At 48.6% G+C, this 19542-nt stretch overlaps 1 protein-coding gene across 1 annotated transcript in view; it reads right to left on the reverse strand.

The window, feature by feature from the left end:
* Nucleotides 1-11607: 11607 nt before the first annotated feature.
* LOC310899995 (uncharacterized protein) overlaps nt 11608-19542 on the reverse strand; it is a 70275-nt gene continuing 62340 nt past the window's right edge. Inside the window, exons 8-10 of the mRNA XM_083837173.1 lie at nt 18269-18463; nt 16947-17190; nt 11608-14770 (exon numbers count right to left, since the gene is read on the reverse strand). The gene's annotated coding sequence lies outside the window, so the exon portion shown is untranslated. The remainder of the gene's footprint in view (nt 14771-16946; nt 17191-18268; nt 18464-19542) is intronic.

A 19542-nucleotide genomic window follows, 5' to 3' on the forward strand; every position in this document is an offset into this window, starting at 1 on the left:
GATGCCAGGCCTAGCGCAGGCAGAAAAGAAAAGGCAAAATCCCCGATCCCTCTCACTGCAAGCTGCTCACAGAGAAGTGGTTGCTTCCAGCCAGGATCTTCTGCAACACACAAAAAAACATCACCCCATCCACAGGTTGACATCTTACCCCTCTGTTTCAAGAGCAGAGCTCACACACGTCCTCACGGGGGTTGCAGCTGGTGGTACAAGAGCTCAGCACAGACTTGGGGATGCAGCCAGTGGCAGGATGAGGCCCAGTGTGGCCACTGGAGCTGATCATGGGTAGCATAACACAGGACAACACATAAAACCCACAAGGTCAATAAACGACAGGAACTTAAAATAAACTCAGCTGGGACTGGCTCAACAAGGGCATAATCTTTTCCTGCATGAAGATCCACCTGAGCCCCCTATGTGATTTTTAGCCCTGGAGCTGAGGCCAGCTCCCATTTATGTCAAGTGAAGATTTTCCATTTACTTTAATGGACCTGGAACAGGCCCAAGCAGAGCTGTACAATAAGCAATGGTTTTATTCAACAAGAGAAATAGCCTTCTCCCCGATTCCCTCCTACTCCCTTGCACCAGCTGCAGGTCAGGCCAGGAGCTCCAGCTCTTCGAGCTGTCTCTTCCACTGGGGAGCCGGGTGGCATTTTCTTGGCCAACCAAAGTGGCAGTTTCACTGTGGAAAAAGACTTGTTCCATTGCCAAGAGCAACAGCTTCAGATGATGAGCTGGACTATGCCTGACTCAAACATCCACTCATTTTCAAAGGACACCGTGTTGATTTTATACCCCCCCTTTGTTTCTAAACTGGGAGTGTCATACCTCTTGCTGCTGTTACATTTTCTTTTAGAAATATATTTTATCTTGGAGTGGTAGCAGGAGCCCAGAGAAATACACAAGTTGAAAAGACAACAGAAACATTTTTTTTTGCCAAAGAAGGATGGATGTGAGTGAACCTGCCTCTGATAACCATGGAAACAAAACACGCGTGGTACGAAAATGATTCAAGCTGTTTGGAGGACTGCTCTGCAAGGCAATAACTTACGGCCTTTGAGGCAGCAAAACAAAACACCTCAACCAAAAAGCCATGAGAGATGGGTCAACTTGCCCTTATTCCTCCCAGGACCTAACTCAGATCCCAAGAGCTCATGCGCAGGTCATAACCCTAAAGCCACCACCACCTCACAGCTAACCTGTTAAGCTTTTCCAGAAAGATAGTGCATAAAATAGGTATTGTGCCATGCCTGGGTTGCTTCAGTTGTCCCACAGCACTGTCAGCCTAGAGCTGCTCCCTTACACCGTGCACGTGTGGGATGCCTCTGCCCTCCCCACGTGTGACACTAACTCCCAACCCACCCACCAAACAGAAACCACACGTACCCCCTGGCACACAGCACAGCGCCTGAAACACGACGAGAGCGTTTAATCCTCCTGGCAGCACATTACAGCAGCTTTCAGACTCCAAACGAGCTCCATGCCGCCGCAGCCCTCCTTGTAAAATTATTTATCATGGGCTGGTTTATGGAGTCTTTTATTAGCTTCATATTGGCTAATAATGGACTGGAGGTCTCGCGTCCGTTGGCTTGACGGATTCTGGGTTTACGAGGCAGGGAGCTGGGCTCCCGGAGGAGATTTGGAGCCTGGAGCCACGCTGTCTGCAGGACACGGATTCAGGCAGTGAGCTGCAAGGGGACACACGCTGTGCTGGGCACCTGGTGCTGAGCTCTCACTCCAGCGAAGACTCCTCACCGGGCATAAATCAGAGATGTGCTTTCATCCCACGGTGCCCCCAGATGAAGCTAGGTTGCAAGATTTTGTGGAGCAGTGTTTTCTTAAGCTTCGGGTATCAACCACCCCTTTGCAAATTACTGGGGGCTTTCATGAGTCATCCATTTTGATCCATCCTGGATTCCCAGCCCCACAAACACCCCTTCTCTCTATCACCCATAAACCTTGTGCGTACCCCCTTCCTCCAAATCCCTAGGATGAGGGGATAAAGCCAGGCCAAAGAAAAAGCAGTTTGTTTATTATAGCAGCCAGTTCACAGCAGATATTAACAGATGGGAAGCAATGTAGAATAAAAATGTTCTTGTCAGGTAACAGGCCGGTGGCTTTTCACTCAGTGACCTGAAATATAGGCATGTTTATGATATTAGAGTCGATATTCTGGGATTTGGGGCTTATAAAATAATACTCAGCTACAAATTACACAGTAGCTGTAAGATGAGAAGTCCAGAGATGCAGGTAATGGCTTCGTTAGAGGCTTCCTGAGTGCATGTGTTTGTACAAGCTTATATATAAATGTAAAATAAACACGGAGTCGAAGAAGAGAAAGCTTTTCTACAATTTCATTTTTTATTGACCTTAATAGGGAAGAGCCATAAGGGAAAAGGTAAAAGCTTTTGTTTTGGAAAATGACTGCCGGCTTTGGAGAGACGTAGCTGACAGGCACCAGCTCAGTGCTAAGTGTATTAAAAGAAGCTCCTGTTTACAACTAAATATCCAAAATAAAAAAATAAAAGAAGCAAAGAATCACTCCACGAGAGTGCCATTTTTCCTTCTCTCCCCCCCTTTTTTTTTTTTTATAGTGATCTTTCTCTGGGCAGCACTGACAGGAGACTAAATTCTTTCTCTCCATTCAATGTTCAAAAACATCTGTACTGGGAACAGGCAGCCACAGCGGTGACCTGAACACAGCAACTTCTGTCCTCGTGCTGGAGGGGGCAGGAGGCAGCGTCCAGTGCTGCTGGGCTTGATCCAGGGAGGAGCAAGCATCCGGCCAGCGCTGCATCAAACAGCAAGAGGAAAGGGGATGCAAGCACAGGCACAGGCAACTGAGCTCAGCCGTGACTCAGGACCAGCAAAGTCTGTGATGTGTACAAGGTCTCTGGGTCAGCCCTGGTAGCCCAGAACAGCTGTTTTGGTCTCCAGAGGGCCTGGCTCTGCTGTCTGTTTTTTGGGTTACCTGCCCACCTGAGACACGACACCCTCCTTGTGCTTGCCACCTGCCTGGCCCCGGTTGCCAAACGAAGTCGCTGACATGAGGCAGGTGCCAGGGAGGTTTTGCAGCCCCCCCCCCCCCCCCCGTTTTTGTTACCAGCAGCAGCATTTCATGTATTTCGTGTGAGCCACAGAAACCAGATGGCCCCAACGTGAAGTCAGAGCACAGCAACCTCCGTGCTTTCCATTTTCCAAACTTTCCCTTGAATCCATTATTCACACAGGTCATTCTCTGGCAAGGTTAAACGCAAACCTCAGCACACTCCCTACCTGCCAGATAAAGTTAGAGCTCTCCTTGCACGGCATTCAGACACCCTTCCCTTTCTCCGTGGGAAGTCACAAAATTATCACCAAGCTGCTTAAGTGTGACAGCAGAGAGGATTAGGAAGAGACGTCTAGGAGCAGGAGAGCAAGATATGCTTATGGGCAGCTCGTTTCAACGAGAAAATGTAAGATTTCTTTAAGTTGCTGTGTAGGAAATCCTGGTTTTACAGCGTAACCACCAGGTGAGGGGATGGCATTTTCTAGGAGCCTGGAAAATGTCTGGGGCCAAGGTCACTCAGCACATGAGAAGAAGATTCAGTCCAGGAGATTCAGAGACTCTTGAACTACCACTTGGCTTAAGTCTCCTCTTTTTTGACAGCCAGACTGCACTAAAGGCTGCACTTGTATAATGCTGGGAGATCTGAAGGATGCAAAAGGCGATCAGGTGAAAGAGCTCTTCATTTTATACGATCTCTGAGTGCACAGAAGATTTATCTAAGTGCAATGCTCCATCACTGGTCTCCTCTGAATTCGGTATCCAGTGCCACATCTTACCTCCAACACCCAGTAGTGCTCCTTGTGCTTTGCATTTCCACAGACAGCACTTCTCCAGGTCACAAGTGCTTCAGACACCAGTCCCAGGCTCCAGTTTTGGGACTGCTGGCCAAGTGCTTAGGCACATCCTGGCACTCCTCATCATGGTCCATGGGCAGAGGAGGTAGCTAGGACTCAAGCCTCCTTTTCACATATATTTACATGAAAGTCAGTCCTGAAATCAAACCTCTGTCATGTACCATTCCCCCCTCTGCCTCAGGGGCAGCTCCTTCAGCTCTCTCCTCTCCCTCATCCCAAGAGAGATGCTCTTGGCTAACTTCCCTTTGCCCACCACTTCAGTGCAAACTACAAGTGCTGAAGTTATTTTCTTCCAAAGCTCCCAGTTTCATGGAGGAGCACAAAAGGTCTGAGAAGCTGAAATCGGTCATCTACTGCTTATCAGCCAAAGTGAGACAAAACCAGAGTAGCTGCTCCCAGACTTCCTAGTGCTGGAGTTGGCTGGAGGTGTTGCCAGATCTGATGTCTGCATATCGGTGGTGCTCTGACAACACAGCACAAACAGCTATTTGCACATAGGGCATATAATGAAGAATTTAATCAGAATCCTTAAACTAATGGCTGTAAATGGCTAAGTATGAGATGACAAAGATTAAGTGAAATGTTATTTGTGTTTCTGCAGGATTTGCACGGACTTTTCTCTGCTCCATCTCTCAGACAGCCTTTGCTGGCTGGAAATTGTGCAGCAGTGCAAGGGATACAACAGTCACTGACTTGGGCAGAAGAGAGAGGAGCAGAAGGAAATCCCCAGCCACCACACGTGGAGCGAGCCCACCAAAGCAGGACAGCAATACTGCTTCCAAGTAGGCTGAACTTGCAAAGGGAAACCCAAGGGCAGAAGGGCAGGCTGACGCAGACACAAGACTCCTGTTCAAATATTTAGGGCATGACCACAGTATGTTGGTTTTGTGTCTCGTGTTGGCTGCCCAGGGACTGGAAACATACCTGGAAGCCAGCAAGAGCTGAGCCTTAGTGTCCATCTTTTTGCCAGCTTTCCATAAAACCTTTACTTCTGATTTCACAGCTCCAAGCTCAGCCTGTTGTCAGCACACAGCTCGCTGAAAAAGGAGGGTAAGAGCTTCTTACTGTTATCAAAATTCTCTGAGGAGTGATGGGAATGAAAGACAGGTCTTTTGTTAGACACAAACACTCCAATAGCTGAATAATCTTTTTTAAGAGCCTGGCAGCCTCCCAGTCTCCTGTTCTCCCACCTGTGATGGGACACAAATCTGCTCTCCATGACCTAAATCAGTCTGAGGGCTTTGCAGAGGGTAGGGAAAGGTGGTCTTGGGGTCAGTGGCTGCAGCCTGAGCCTTCTCCCAGTTACACCAGCACCCTGAATGATGGGGTGAACGTTTCCCTTGCCAACAAGGCTGCTGGGGAGGAAACAACCGTGGTAGCAAACTCCACCTGTGACAGCACACAGAACAGTTAATACATAAATGTGTTATCCCAGAAGGAAGGAGGAAGGCTTTGCCCCCAAGCCTCACCTCCTGCAGCCACCACTTCCATCACCATACACCTGTACAGGCATGCTGAAAGTCAGATCCATCCTCCAGGGACACAGCGATGCACGGCGAGGAGAGCCGGGGTGTGCAGGGATCTCCCCAGCACTCACACCACTGCCACAGCACAGCACCCACCGAGCCCCGACCCTGCAGTGAGACACCAGCTAATGCACAGATGGATTTCAGGCACTGTTTCTTGAAGAGATTTAAGAGCTAGGAATGAATCGGCTGGCTGCTGGGTGAGACGTTACCATGCAACAGCAGTCCACCTGCTCCCGGTCCCCCACCGATAAAAGAGAAGAGGCCAATTACTCTTCTGTCACAAGGCACAGATATCACACCGAGGCTTTCTGAGTTCACCTTCCCAAGAAGAAGAGGAGGCTTTTTAGTAACCTGCCCTATAACAAATTGTCTGAGAAAGGGGCACACCTGAAATAGCAGCTAGAATTCAGATACAATTCTGATTAAAAAATACAGATGCCTCAAATTAATGAAATTAAATATTTGTCTCATTCAGAAGAGAAAGAGGTGAATCTTTTGGGAGTCTTCAAAAGAAGAGAAGGTTGAGTTTTGTTTTTTTTTTTCCCTGGAGGGTGGTCAATGGTCATACTGGTTTCCAATGAGAGCCCAGTGACCAGGGGTTGACTTCCCCTCCAAGCAGATATTTTAACAACAGGATCTCCTGTCTCTTACACACACACAAAAATAAAAAATTAAAGAAATTCTAGCCAAGTTTTTAATATCCACAACATCAGAAACTTCTTGCGGACTCCTAGTGCCTGTTCCAATGTTTGATCACCATTAAGGTGGAAAACAAAAAATCCCTAATATCAAACCAGAGTTACCTTTGTTGAAACTGGTGCCCGGAGGAAGCAAGTCAGAAGCTGGGACATACTGGGGATGGCCCTCAAGGCGAGGAGCATTGTCCCAAGCCCAGCTCGGATTGCCGTGCAGTGCCAGCTCCCTCCCGGGCTCTTTCTGCTGATGGCAGCAAGCTGCTGTGTGGTCTGCACGGAGAGGCTGCAGCCTGCCAACGCCTTGCTCTTTCCAGCTGCTTTAATTATTCCCTCATAATAACTCTTCCCCTTTTTCTATGAAGAACAGATGATGGACATGGATCACAGGGCATCTCAAACTCTGTTGTGTATATTGAGGGAACAATTTCCAGCCACCTTCCCCAGATCCACAGGGGCTGAGCTCGCTCCGCTGACTCCAGAGCCCTAACTTCAACAGTGACAGCACTGCCAATGCCGATATTAAAGTAAATGCTTTCCATCTTGGGGCACAAGTAGCAATAGTCAATATTTTGGTGAGGCTGAATTACAGGCAGCAGTTGCAACAGCTGCCTTCAGTTTTGGCTCTAAGGTCCTGCTCCCCAGTGAGGTACAGCACACCATCTGATGGATTCCACACTCAGTTCTTCAGTTACAGTTTATTAAAAGATGGATTAAAACATTGGCACAACAGTGGCCACAAGAATACTTTTCCAGCAACATCATCCCAGAAGGCTCTGGAGATGCAGAATTGTGTCTAATTTGGGACATCATTCTGGACACCAGTTTGAGCTGGTGCTTAGCAAGCCAATGTTCATTGTTAAAGTAGTATTTTGTTACTGAAAACAAAAACATAATGTTTTCGGTTTTATGTCCTCATTTGACTTAAGGAACACATGTTAATATATTAAGTCTCGGAAGCACCTTTTAAGCTTCGAAGTCAAAGCAAATAAACCAGCCAGGCAGAGGGGAGCAAGCAGCAAGACTTGCACCAAGCTCAGCAAGTTGCTCTTCCCACTGTGCTGCCAGGATCTAGAATTTAACGCAAGATGTGCAGCAGGGTCATTGGCTTCTTCCTGGCTTTCAGAGAAAAAAGTGAGACTCTGATTGCAATCCAGGCCTTAACTTCATGGAAAAATCATCAAGGGTAATTGAGTTAGTTGAAGCAATGCCATAACAAGTTATAATTCAGGAGGAGGCATGGAAATGCTGGGAGCTGAAATCAGCACAAGCCAAGAAGCAGCAGCAGACCCCTGCGTGAGCTGAATTTCCCCCTGCTCACCCCCTTGCTTTTCTTGCCAAGCATGCAACATTGTCCAGGAAAGCTTAGCCAACCCCTCTGGTGTGAATGAAGACACAGGACAGGGAGCAAACCCTCAGAGCAGTGGGTTTGATCTCTGCTGCACTGGGGAAGCTGAGTTCAGCAGTCTCCTTGTGTGTCAAGCCAATAATCTGACCATGATCAAAGAGGTGAGAGGAAACACCAGTCCTGCTCAGCTCAGCATTTCCCTGCAGCTGAGATGCCCTGTCCTTCAAACCATGCCAGCAGAGTGCTGGCAGACACATTCCCATACCAGCTTTCACCAGCATCAGCTCCTTCCTTTTATATGGAACCCTATTTAGCCCCAGCCAGAGTTAAACATCACCCCAAGTATATGACAGATTTCAAATTAACTGGTCAGTGTGAGAAGGAACTTGAGTTTCCCCATGCCTTTAAAATATTAATGTATTGTCCAATAGCTTGTCCACCAGCATCAGGCACCACTGGAGGACTGCACAGAGGCACCGAAAGGTGCCACCCCGTGAGCTCTGGCGAGATCTCCTGGAACATTCCCAGTTCGTTTTTTCCTAGGTATGACTCCTGCATTCACTCCAAGAAAGACACCTAGAAAGAACATCTCACAGAATTATTCTGAGTCAGAGAGGTGGTGAGGAGAAGCATTAAAGCTGCGGGGTTGCCATTTGCTCTCACCAACCAGCAATGTGCTACGGTCTGCCACAGATGTTCCCTTTCAGGACTCACTGTTTTGTCCACAAAACCCTGGGAGATGCCTTCACCATCCCACCCCTCCACTATGAAGGAAAGACGTAAGGCATCTCCCTGGCACCTCTTGCCCTCCCACTCATACTTTCCATTTTCTTTAATATACAGACGTGTGCTAACACCTTGTCCTTTGGGGAGCTGGCCTGGATTTTCCAGAGTCTGTCCTCCCACCAGAGCTTGTCAGAAACCACAGGCAGATGTGTGGAGGAGCAGGAGGGAAGGGGAAACTACCCTGCATTTCATCTACCTTTGTGCAGCAAATGAAAGTTTGCTATCAGGTCACGCAAGATGGGTTCAGTCCCCTTGAGATATTCCTTCTTAATGTGAAATTAAAAAAAAAGTATTTATTTTTACATATACTTGGTTTCACTCATGCTCCCAATCCACCCTGACAGGCCAGCCCCTGAATTTCTTTGAAAAGCAGCTTGTACACAGGGGATCTTACCTGCGAAGCAGTGCATGTTGTGCCCCAAAGCTGGGTTGACAAAAGGATGCTGCCTTCAGAAGTGAGTAAATGTTTTTCTCCGAATGGGTACCACGGGAGTCCTTTTTGCCTCCCATCCCCAAACCAGACAGATGTGCCTACAGCTGCTCAGTACCAACACTCACAAAATGCAGATTTTCAAGAGCTGCTGTTCAGTGTTGAAGACAACCCTACCTGAATGTAACCAAGAAATAGATGAAGGTAACAACGCTAACAGCACCCACAAGACTGACCCCATCCTATGCAAGCCAGCTCCGTGTTGTATCCATCTCTTCCCTGCTAACCCTGATCCTGCCACCAGGCCAGCCCACCAGCAGGCTCGGTTTGCCGAAATCAAAGGCTGCTGGAGCCCAGGCTCCTCTTGGGGAGCAGAGCAAGGGTGCAGACATCCCTCCCACCTGAAATAACACCTCTTTCCTACACATGCACCCCGCCCAGACTTCCAGATGTGTCGGGCAGAGCTCCACCATACAAGCTTCCTGCAATGGGAACAAGAGCTTGTCATTACTGTGAGGGGAGAAGTAATTTGCTGTGCTTGCAGCTTCAGCCGAATTGGGCCACACATGCAGGAGTTTGGGGTTTACATTAGCATAGCTCCAATGGCTTTTGCCAGACCATAACAGCTGTCCCCCATGTCTATGGCAGGTTGAATTAAAGTCGAGCCCCAAAATAGCACAGATCTCTCGCAGACAGAAGACAAACCTTAACTCTTCCAGTCTCGTTCCCATATGTTCCCTTTGGTGCATAGCATCTTGCAGCAGAGGGAAAAAAACCCTTACACGCTGACAGAAGCGCTCATTACAAACATTTCAAGCCTGTCAGTCAACACTCCTTTCATCTCACCACTTCATGGAGCTGTCATCTGCACAGAGGGCCTCGCTCAGCATGATGCGAGTGTGGGGCCGTCAGTGAGAAACCACCTGCAAGCGTTCACACCTTAATGTACGCTTTTCTCAGAAACCGGAGCGTATCTTTAAAGCTACAACCACTGAGATCTACCACAGGCTTTCCAAAGAGGGGGAAGCTGAGGGGAAGAGCAGTTTCCACCCTGTGTACCCCTCACATTAACACTGGAGATCACTGTTGTTTTCCAGGGGAAGAATTCCCATCAATGTTTTATGGTACCTATCCAGCCACAATGACATTTCTCTAGTTTGAAGGTTTAGGGGATTTTCTTTTTTTTTTTTTTTTTTTTTCCATTTTCCAGACCTACCCAACCCCAAGGTTAAACTCCAGCTTCACAAATCACTGCACAGCAGCAGAGCTGAGCCCATAACCATCCCATTCCCCTTCGCTGTCAACAGATACCTGGAAAGACATGTCCTTTTACCTTGACAAAAATCTCAAATCATCACAGTTCATGTTCACCACAAGCACGTGAATGGGCTACATAATTAGCAAAGTACATTATTTCCTGATGAGCCATTGACAGCCACTCTATTTTTCAAACTCAGTCACAACTCAGAAGGACTGTGCCAAGCCAGGGGAAGCAGCCTTTACCCAGCACTGGCGTCCTGCTTCTGACTCAAATAGTTTGGATATCACTGAGTCAACCAAGCCCATTCCCATGCATTTGATGGTCTGTAATTCAACCACCCTTAGATGCCTTGAAAGCATGTGACAAGACAGATACTCCCTTACACCAGCAGGGATGCCAAGCTCTCTACGACAAGGACAGGATCACCAAGCCAGGTGATCCCCACCACGGCTCTCTGAGCTTCTAGCAGCAAGGTGACCTCGGTCCCCAGCTGGGCTCCCCCACAGCTGCCTTTTCCCTGATGTTACCAAAAAGTGACCCTCTCCATCAGCATTTTTGGCCACTCCCAGCACCAGGTTTCTAACACATCCCCTAAAAAAAACCAAGAAGAAGAGACACTCACGGGCTCTTAGCCATAACCCACAGCTTTCAGCTTCCCCCCATATCACCAGTGTCACCCCACAGCACCTCCATCCGTTTCCAAGGGGGCACTGTACATTTCCAGGACCAGCACAAAGTAGGCTGACCATACCCCAAATGCATTACACAGGGCCTGAAAATCCCTCATTCCTCCATTGCACCTTCCCCCCAAAGGGTCATTCTCACCAAATATGCAGTGACAAGCAAATTTGCCAAGAGGTGACATGGTTTCCCTGGTAACTGGAGCACCATGCAAGCAAGTGGGAGTCCTCTGCTGTACCAGCCCCAGCACGTACTACAATGCTGATTACAGCCACAGCAAGGAGGGAGCTGGGCTATAATGCATACCCTCTAACAAGTCAAGGTAAATGCACACCACAGCATCCCCACTGAATAGCTTTAAATACAATCAGGGCTGGATTTCTGCCAAGGCCCTGCTCAGCTGACACTGATTTGTGATGAGAAATGAGGCTCAGCTTTGTTTTAAGTGGTGGAACTGCATCCCCTGGGCTGTGGAGGATTTTTTTATTTTTTTTTTTTTGTCAGTGGTACCGTTTAACTGAGACTGGAGTTCACAGAGCACAAAAGACACAAGGTTGGATTAGACAATTGCTTTTTAGCTATATAAACTGGTACCTCGGATACTGAGGGCTCATGCAAAAGGCTCTCGTGTGATAAGAGCAGAATCTTATTTTCTAGGCGTACATTCTTAGTCCACATAGCCAAACACCAGAGGAGACTAGATAGCAAGACGTGCAAAGGATTCATCCCTCCTTTGGGTCACCAGGAGATTTCAGCTGTCCCCACATCCCAGCACAGTGCTAACGGTGCCTCTGGGGCTTTTGCCCACCTGATGGGATTCTGCAGGTGGCAGTGGAGAGCTTTGCACACCCACACCTGTAACCCCTGTCTATTCCCGTGTCCTCCTCTCTGCTGATCTTGTGCTATTTCCAGGAGGAGAAAGGAGCCTCTATTTCTATGGGTAAGGGAAGGGGTCATGCCAAAAAGTCATGGAAAAGAGCAGAGAGGGAGGGAGGAAGAAGGTAATCTGTATACTGGCACTAGGTCCAAAGTTGCTTGCACTTGTTTCCACTCAGTTACCAATTTTGGCTTGCCATCACAACTGCATCTAATCAAAAAAAAGCAAATGAATGGTTACTCACTTGATTCTGCAAGTCCCACACCCTGCTCCAGGAACAAGCATGCAGGTAGTTAGTTACACTCCAGCCACCACCAACTTCTGCTCCAGCCCTAACTCAACCCCAACCAACTCAACCCAACCCCAACCTGTCCCGCAGACCTCAGCATCCCTTCGTGCCAGGGCCACGTCCAAACCAGCAGCCTCCCAGCTCACAGGGTGTGCAGCCCCCACTCCACCACCATTGTACGGGCCATGCCAGGAAGGATGGTGAGGGTGTCTGGAGGTGGAGCACCTCCTCGTCACTCCGGGGGTCCTTCCTGACTCTTCAGGGGTAGGCTCCAAGCCCCTCTTCTCCATCAGGGCCTGACTGAAGGCTGGTACCCAATCCACCCCTCTGTAGCCATTTGAGGAGATCAGGAACTCATCTGTAGACCTTGGGAACACCAATTACAGCAAAGCCAAGACCTCCCTGTTCCCACTGGGAGACTGAACCCATGTTATCTGTGCTATTTCTTTGTCCCCTGACCAAGGCACCTTGGTCATGCCGCAGGCAATGACCCCCAGAGGTACAGCTCCGATAACCTGAGCTCGGTGACATGCCACCACTCCAGCGAGGACCCAAGCCAGAGATGCTGGAGGAGGCAGAGCCTGGCCCCAGTCCCAGTCGAGGCCACGATTTAGCAAGCACATATCTAGAAGAGGTCACTCAAGTGCCTCCCCCTTAATATTTAAAAGCTGTTTCTCTTTTCAGCCCCAGGTCCCTGGAGTGCTCGTGTCTCGCAACACGACCAACCACATTCACATTTTTCAGATGCGTATAAACGTTAAAAATAAACCCACTGGGTTTCTCCTCAAACAGGGATGAGATCAAGCCCTTGAATAGCCCATCGCAGCTCCGTGTCAATTTGCAGTCATCCTTGAGGGAGAAGGGAAGGGCAGGGGGAAGAGTGAAGAGTATTTTATAATGGAAAAAGCGATGAAACCACCCATCCCCTCCTCACCGCGCAGCGAGAGAGCAAAGCCTGCAGGCCTGGGGAATTAAAAAGGAGGGGGAAAGAGGAAGAAGATGTTCCTGCTGCTTGAAGAGATGCCAGGGAAGGGCGTTCCTGGTGCACGGGGTTAATTATGGCTCTATCTGTGCACTTGGTCAGGCTTTAGGAAGACAAAGGGGTGCAATGAAGCAGGCACAAAATTGCAGTAGGAGATGGAGAGAGCTGCGATGTCCTTGGGAAGGTGGCACCGGGCACCCTGCCCTGGGTCGGGGTGGCAGCAGGGGCTCTTGGCTTTGCATACACCCTTGGAGCAAGGTGGCAGCTGCTCAGAGGGTGAAAACCTGCAGGGTTATTAAAGCTGCGTTTTTTGGAGTCACATTTTGTTGTATTGTCTGGATAACTGAAGGGAGGAATAGCTGCTGCCCCTCCTGGTATCAGGGGGTTTGCTGATGGGTTTCTGGAAGTCAAAATGGGTTCAGGGATTGTTGGCTGGGTTGGGAAAGATTTTTGAGGAGAGCTCACCTTTCACAGTTTCCACACCAGTGTTTGCTCAATGAGCCTCATTGCCAGCTGGATCAGGCTGTAAGATACCAGACAAAAGCCTGGACGCATTTCTGCCTCAGACGCTGACTCCAGGGCGATGCGAGAAAGGGGAGAAAAGGCAGGGCAATGCCAAAGGGACTCATGCAACCAACAGGAAAAGTGGAGGGGGTGCATTTCATGGAGTCACCCATGCTGCAGCACAGCCTGCCCCAGAGCTCCTCCACGACCCAGCGCCCTTCGCTCCCTGTTGCCAGTCCCACAGGGCTCGCACAGGTCTGGTGGAGCAGCACCATGGAGGCAGGACCAGCAGAGGGTGAATTCATGATCCCAGCAGGAGCCAAGGTGGGGCCATCCCCAGAGCCCCCATACAGCCCCACACTGCCTCTTTGTTCCCTTGGGCTCATGTTGCTGCGATCACCAAGGGAAAGCTGAGAGGGAGTTTGCTTTGTAGTGGCCAAGAGGAAAAGAGAATTTGTGGAGGATCCAGAAAGAGGCAGGAAGCTTTGTGTTTTGTTTATCTTCTTTTTTTTTTTTTTTTCCTCCCAAGAATTTATTTTTCATTGATTTTGGCCTGCTAAATATCCCCTCTCCTCCCACTCCCGGATGCGCAGAGCAGGAGCAAAGGAGAGCAGACACGTGGGAGAAGGAAACCATCTCATGACAGGAGAGAGGTCCTGGTTGGGCCCAGACTCATCAGAAGAGCAAAAGTGCCCATCAATCTGGACAGAAACCATCCTCGTCTCCCCACCACAACCCCCTTCCTCAGCACACCCTGCCCCAAGATGTGACAGGCTGGCGGGGGGCTCAGCACCATTCAGCAGTGAGCAGGGTGCAGGCAGATGCATCTGATGCTGCCTGTGCACCACTTTCCCCCATCTCTTCCTCCTCAGATCTCACCGAGGTGAGGGTGCCAGGCTCTTCATCTCCTTCCCTTTGTGCTCCATCCTTTCCTGCCTGACCAGCCACCATCTCTCTTTCATGTCTCACTTGCTCTCCACCAACAGTCACTGCTCCCTCTACTCCAGCTCCCACCCTGGGTTTGCTCCAGCCCAGCTCCCACCCTGCAGTCCCCATTCCCAGAGCCTCTTCCCTGCCTTGCTAGCTCCCAGGACCACTTTTCCAGCTGCATCCTTCTGGTCACTCCGGAATGACCAGCTGTGCTCTGTGTTTTCAAGTCTTTGCTCCCTTGGCCTCGTGACTCAGATCTCTCCATGCTTTTCTTCCAGCTTCTTAGTCACTCCTTGTGCTCCCAGCAGCGTCCAGAATTACTCTGTGAGCAGTCAGCTCCCTTCTGAAGCTGTCCTTTACCAGGCTGCCTACAAAAAGGCATGAATAAGGCTAGTCATGTGCTAAGACCTCTGGCCACTCAATACTTTCTCATTATTTCATCGCACTCCTCACTCCGTCTGTCATCGTCTGAGGGCTCTTGTCTTGAGCTGTGATGGTGCTGCTTTCTGGCACACAGATATTCTTTCATTTGGAGCATCCCGTGATGGGGCCTCTTCAGTGCTAGAAAGAATTGTATATAAATAGCTCACAATGCACCTCACCCTTGTGATCGCTGCAGGAACACAACTAATGAACAAGCCCACAGCACACAAAGGTGCATTCAGACTGTGAATGTCACCAGCATTTAGAAAAAAAAAAAAACATGTTCCGTGTTATCCTAGCACCATAGCCACGACTGGTAGGATTTACCTTCTCAGGCTCTTTCCAGCAACACTGTCCGTGGCTCTCCAAGCAGCCACCAGCCACTTATGATGCTCTCAGTTGCTATTACAGAGGACAATTTAGACAGTAATTTTGATGGATGTGGAGCAATATAGGTTAATTAAAGAAAGAGATATAGGGAAAAAAAAAAATCAAGGTTTATCAACTGTTCATCTCCCCAGTGAGAGAACATTTGTTCTCCCTGCCCCATGGCCATCTACAGAGGAGGCAGAATAGAGCCTCTCTCCTAAAACTCCTGAACTGCCATGCACGAGACTTATCAGAGTCAGGATCAGAGCAAGCGCAAATTATTGCACACTGCAAAATATTTAACATTTTATTCTAGGGAGAGGGGTCAGCCTCCCATTGCTTGATGAACCATCAAGTGCGTCCTGCCAGCAGCTGGAGAGCTAATTACAGCCCCACGCCTGCCCCACGGGACCTCATTCCTCTTCCCAGGAATGGGGAGAGAGGTCCCTGCTCACACCAGTCTCCCTGCTTAGGAATTGGGCTTGATTGGTTTTCTTTCTTTTCTACATATACACAAAGAGAGAGCTAAAACCTGGGAGTCCATCTGCCCAAAAAAAAAAAAAAAAAAAAAGTTGGAAATGGTCTCTCTGCATAAACTCCATTAAAATTTTAGTAAAAGTTTGTGCTGCCTCTTTGTTAGTTTCCTTCCAGTTTTGTGTTTTTAACTGTTTTGCTCCTATTATTAAAATCATGTTCTCTAGGACAAATTTAAGGATAGAGGACCTGGGGTCAGGTTTTGAAAAAGGTTTTTGAAAAGGTTTTGAGATCCAGGGAGAATGTGAGACCCCCATATGATGTGTCTGAGACATGGCCTTGCAGACCAGCAAATGATGAGGGTGGGGTTCCTTCAGAGGTCTTCACCTTGACAAAAATCTCTCTGATTTCTACAGCAGGATAATTGCTTCTCTCTTGTGTTAAGTACAAAGATTAGAGCTCCTGGGATTTCAGGTGGGGACCAGCAAGTTGCTCTGTTTAGCTTAACCACCCTTCAATACCATCTCCCTGCAATTCTGGTGCTCTGTACCACCACACGGGGTTTTATTTGTGTTAGATGGCTGACTGTGAGTCCACCACACAGGCGGGATTGTTAATGTTATTGTTCTGCCTCAACAGCGTGAGATTGAATTTCTACACCTCTGTTTCTCTAAACGCTGCCCGTGCTCAGAGGCAGTGAAGCCTTTTCCCGTATACATTAGGCACACTCGTGGCTGCAATCAGAACAGGTTAAAAGCAATCCCAGCACTGCTTTGCCAAGCTTGTGCTTTAGGAATCAGAAAGTGTTTATCATTGGCCTCAATGGCTATTTCACACCAACACCAGAAGCTCACATAGTAGCTATTGATAAAATATTCTGTTGGCACTACAGGGAGCTTTCTCTGATGGCCCAGCTGTGAGAACATTTGCCAATGTTACACACTGCATGCCTATTAGGAATAGATGTGCTTGCTGAATTCTCAAAGAGCTGGCTTAACAAAATCAGCATTAAATGGAGAGATGCCAACGTGACACAACTACTGCATCGTTATTTAGCATTTTGAGCACGTCAGATTAAAAGCATAGGCACTGCTCATCCATGTTTATGGAAGTGATGAAATTCAATTCACGTCACCCATTCTGAGAGCCTAAAACCAGGATACTGTTGGATCACCTGATTGCATCCCTCTCTTACATTTCCTCCTGCTCTCACTGAAAGCCCAATCCCTAATATTCACATTTTCCTTGGACGCTTGTTCCAGTGGCTAATCACTTTACTGTGATAAATGTGCAGCTTAATTCTGGCTTGTGCCTGTCTGCCGTCAGACACAGGTCCTTGCTCTGTCCTTCCTGTCAGGTACCCAGGGATTTCCCCCCAGGGAGATGCTGCTAGATGATAATCAAATCACCTCACTATCTCCTTTCTATGAAAATAATAAAAATAAAATAGCTCTCAAGATCTCTGTCTTACAGTGCAAAGCATCTTGTCCAGCCCTCAAGTCACTTCTGGGTCTCCTTTCTCTAGGGACCGATGGCTCAAGATGACTTTGCAGGCCAGTGAAAAAGGAGCTGCTATTTCTGCTCCACAGCCTGGCCCAGCCCTTCTGTGCTGCATGGCCATCTCTCTCACCATCCCCATGTCCTGGATTGCGATCTCAGTGTCTTCAGGAGGTGATGCCCCATCCAGCGTGAGTGACATCTGCTTCTCTCTGGATCTGGAACGAGATGTTCAAATACACATTGCATGAACAGGCCTCCTGGCTTACCAAGCAGTCTGGGTCACTGCTATTATCTTAACTACCTCTTGTCTAACTCCACATTCCTCTCTCTACCCAAAAAGATGCTTTGAATGTCACAGATCAGATGGGGTAAGGCATCAGGGTTACAGCTTTAAAGACACATCCAGAAGATATTCACATGCAATTAATCTCTCCCCTTTATCTCCCTTTGCCACTGCCATTCATCAGCTCCCACAGCCTCTCAGATCTTTCCTGACAGAAAAATAAAGAAGTGAAGGAGGGCTGGGTGAGAAATGTTGGGGATATCCACCATCCACCTGCGTTGTAGACGGCCGAGCACCCGCAGCGCTGCCACGCTCCTCCGTGCGCACAGGCACGCTCTGTCGGAGGTGCAAGAGAGGGTGTCCTTTCAGCCCTTCTGCTTCAAAGGGGAGGGATGTTTTTCTGCCAGACTGCCACGGGGACTTTTAAACAGGCTTCCCATTCATCCAGAGGTCAATTAACGTAGGCACCTTTGGTGGTATTTTCAGAAGCCCCCAGATACCAGAGGGCTTTGAAATGCTGCCTGCAAGCACAGAGCCAGGCTCTGTGAATACCCGGACCCACACAGCAGCACTGAAAACCAACCGGCTTACAAGCCCCAGGTTTTGACAAACACTCATTTTGCTCTACCCTCCGTGTACCACCACCCTGCGAGAAAGAAGGGCTGGTGTAATTGGGGTGCCCTAATTTGCTCTATTACCCACATGCAAAAAAACTCCAGGCTATTTTTTTTTTTTTCTCACAGCCACGGAGTTGAAAGAGCAACTCTGTGCAAGAGAGCGGCGGTGGCTGGAGGAGACAAGGACACACTGTAATGTTAAACCTATGTTTTCTTGCAGCCCAACCCCATTCCTCTGCCCTTTGAAACATCCTTGCTCTGAGTGCCAGAGAGATAGCATCAGAAAAAAACAACTGTCACTTGAATCTCCCGGAGAAAAAGGCCAAACCTCCCGCACCCTCTGTACAGTTTACATAGGGGAAAAAATAAAATAAAACGAAACAAAAACACAACTTGACTTGGCAGGTCTGCTCCTGGGAGCCCAGAAGGATGTTTGACCTTCTCTAGACAAGCACGGCAGTCGCCCTGTGCTTCCAGAGAAAACCTCTGCAGTTCTGGGAAGTCTGGGGAGGGATTCAGCGAGGGCGCTGAGCTCTCTCGGCAAGCAAACAGGAGGCCAGGCTGGAAAACCCTTCCTTCAAGAGGAGCCTAGATGGGGAGAAAAGAAACAAGATGTTTTTCTCACACTGGGACTAACTCCAGCTATCGGTGTTTCCCGACAAAAGCTTGTTTGGGCAATTGGTGGGGTTATGTCAGGAAAAGAAGGAAGAGCAGCTGAAGCATTAACACTTCCCTCTCGCAGTGCTGGTCCCTTGGAAAATGCTCCCCATGCAGACTTAGCAGCAAGCCACCAGGACGCTGAATGAAAGGGACATTTAGAGTGGGCTTAGACACGGGACAAACGATGCTAATGATAAATCCATCCCCCGACGATGAACGGACACGGATGTCCACAGCTAAAATAAACAAATGGTCTGGGTGAGCTGGCAGGCTTGTTTAGATTCTGCTTGGGATAAATCACAGTGCCCTTTGATCCCGTGATGTTTTTGGCGCCTGTGTTGCTGTCTAGCAGCAGGGTATATTTTTCTATCCTGAGGAGCAAGTGGATTCAGCTGCCTATAGCTGATTTATAGTAGGAAGTGATTCACAGGAAATCAAAGCTCCTCACACAGTAAAAATTGTTGCCTTTTCACCTCCACCATTGGTGCAATGATTAGAGCTCTAGGGACTTTGGTTAGGAAGATCAGCAAAGAGTTTTGTGCTTAGCATAAATCGCTTTCTGCCGTGACTCACAAAGGATGCTCTCAGCAGGCTGCACCTGTCTGTATGCCCTGATGCATGGGCACTGACAGCATTTTCACTCAGTCCCGTTCCAGAGATATGAAATTCACATTTCTGTGCTCACTGCAGCAATGCAGGGCTGGTTCTGGATTTGGATTTCCTCTGTTAATCATATCATTGCTGGGGATTCAGGTCTCTTGTGGGTGTGCATGCTGCTGGGGATTGTCCCTGGCCGCACACCCCCATGAACTGTATCAGGCCAGGCTGTCTTTTGTCAAATGCCTGAAGCATGTAGTAAAACGAAGGCTACATGTAAGAATACTAGACCTTCCAAAACGTGCTTATCACTAGCAGTGGCTCTGCACTACCAGACAGGTCATTTAGAAGCTGGTTACTGCTCACAGTTTCTGATAACCACTTGCATCAGTCTCAGGAGCAGATGAAGC

This window comes from Anser anser (genome assembly GCF_964211835.1).
Source record: "Anser anser genome assembly, chromosome: 5".
NCBI classification, from domain to species: domain Eukaryota; kingdom Metazoa; phylum Chordata; class Aves; order Anseriformes; family Anatidae; genus Anser; species Anser anser.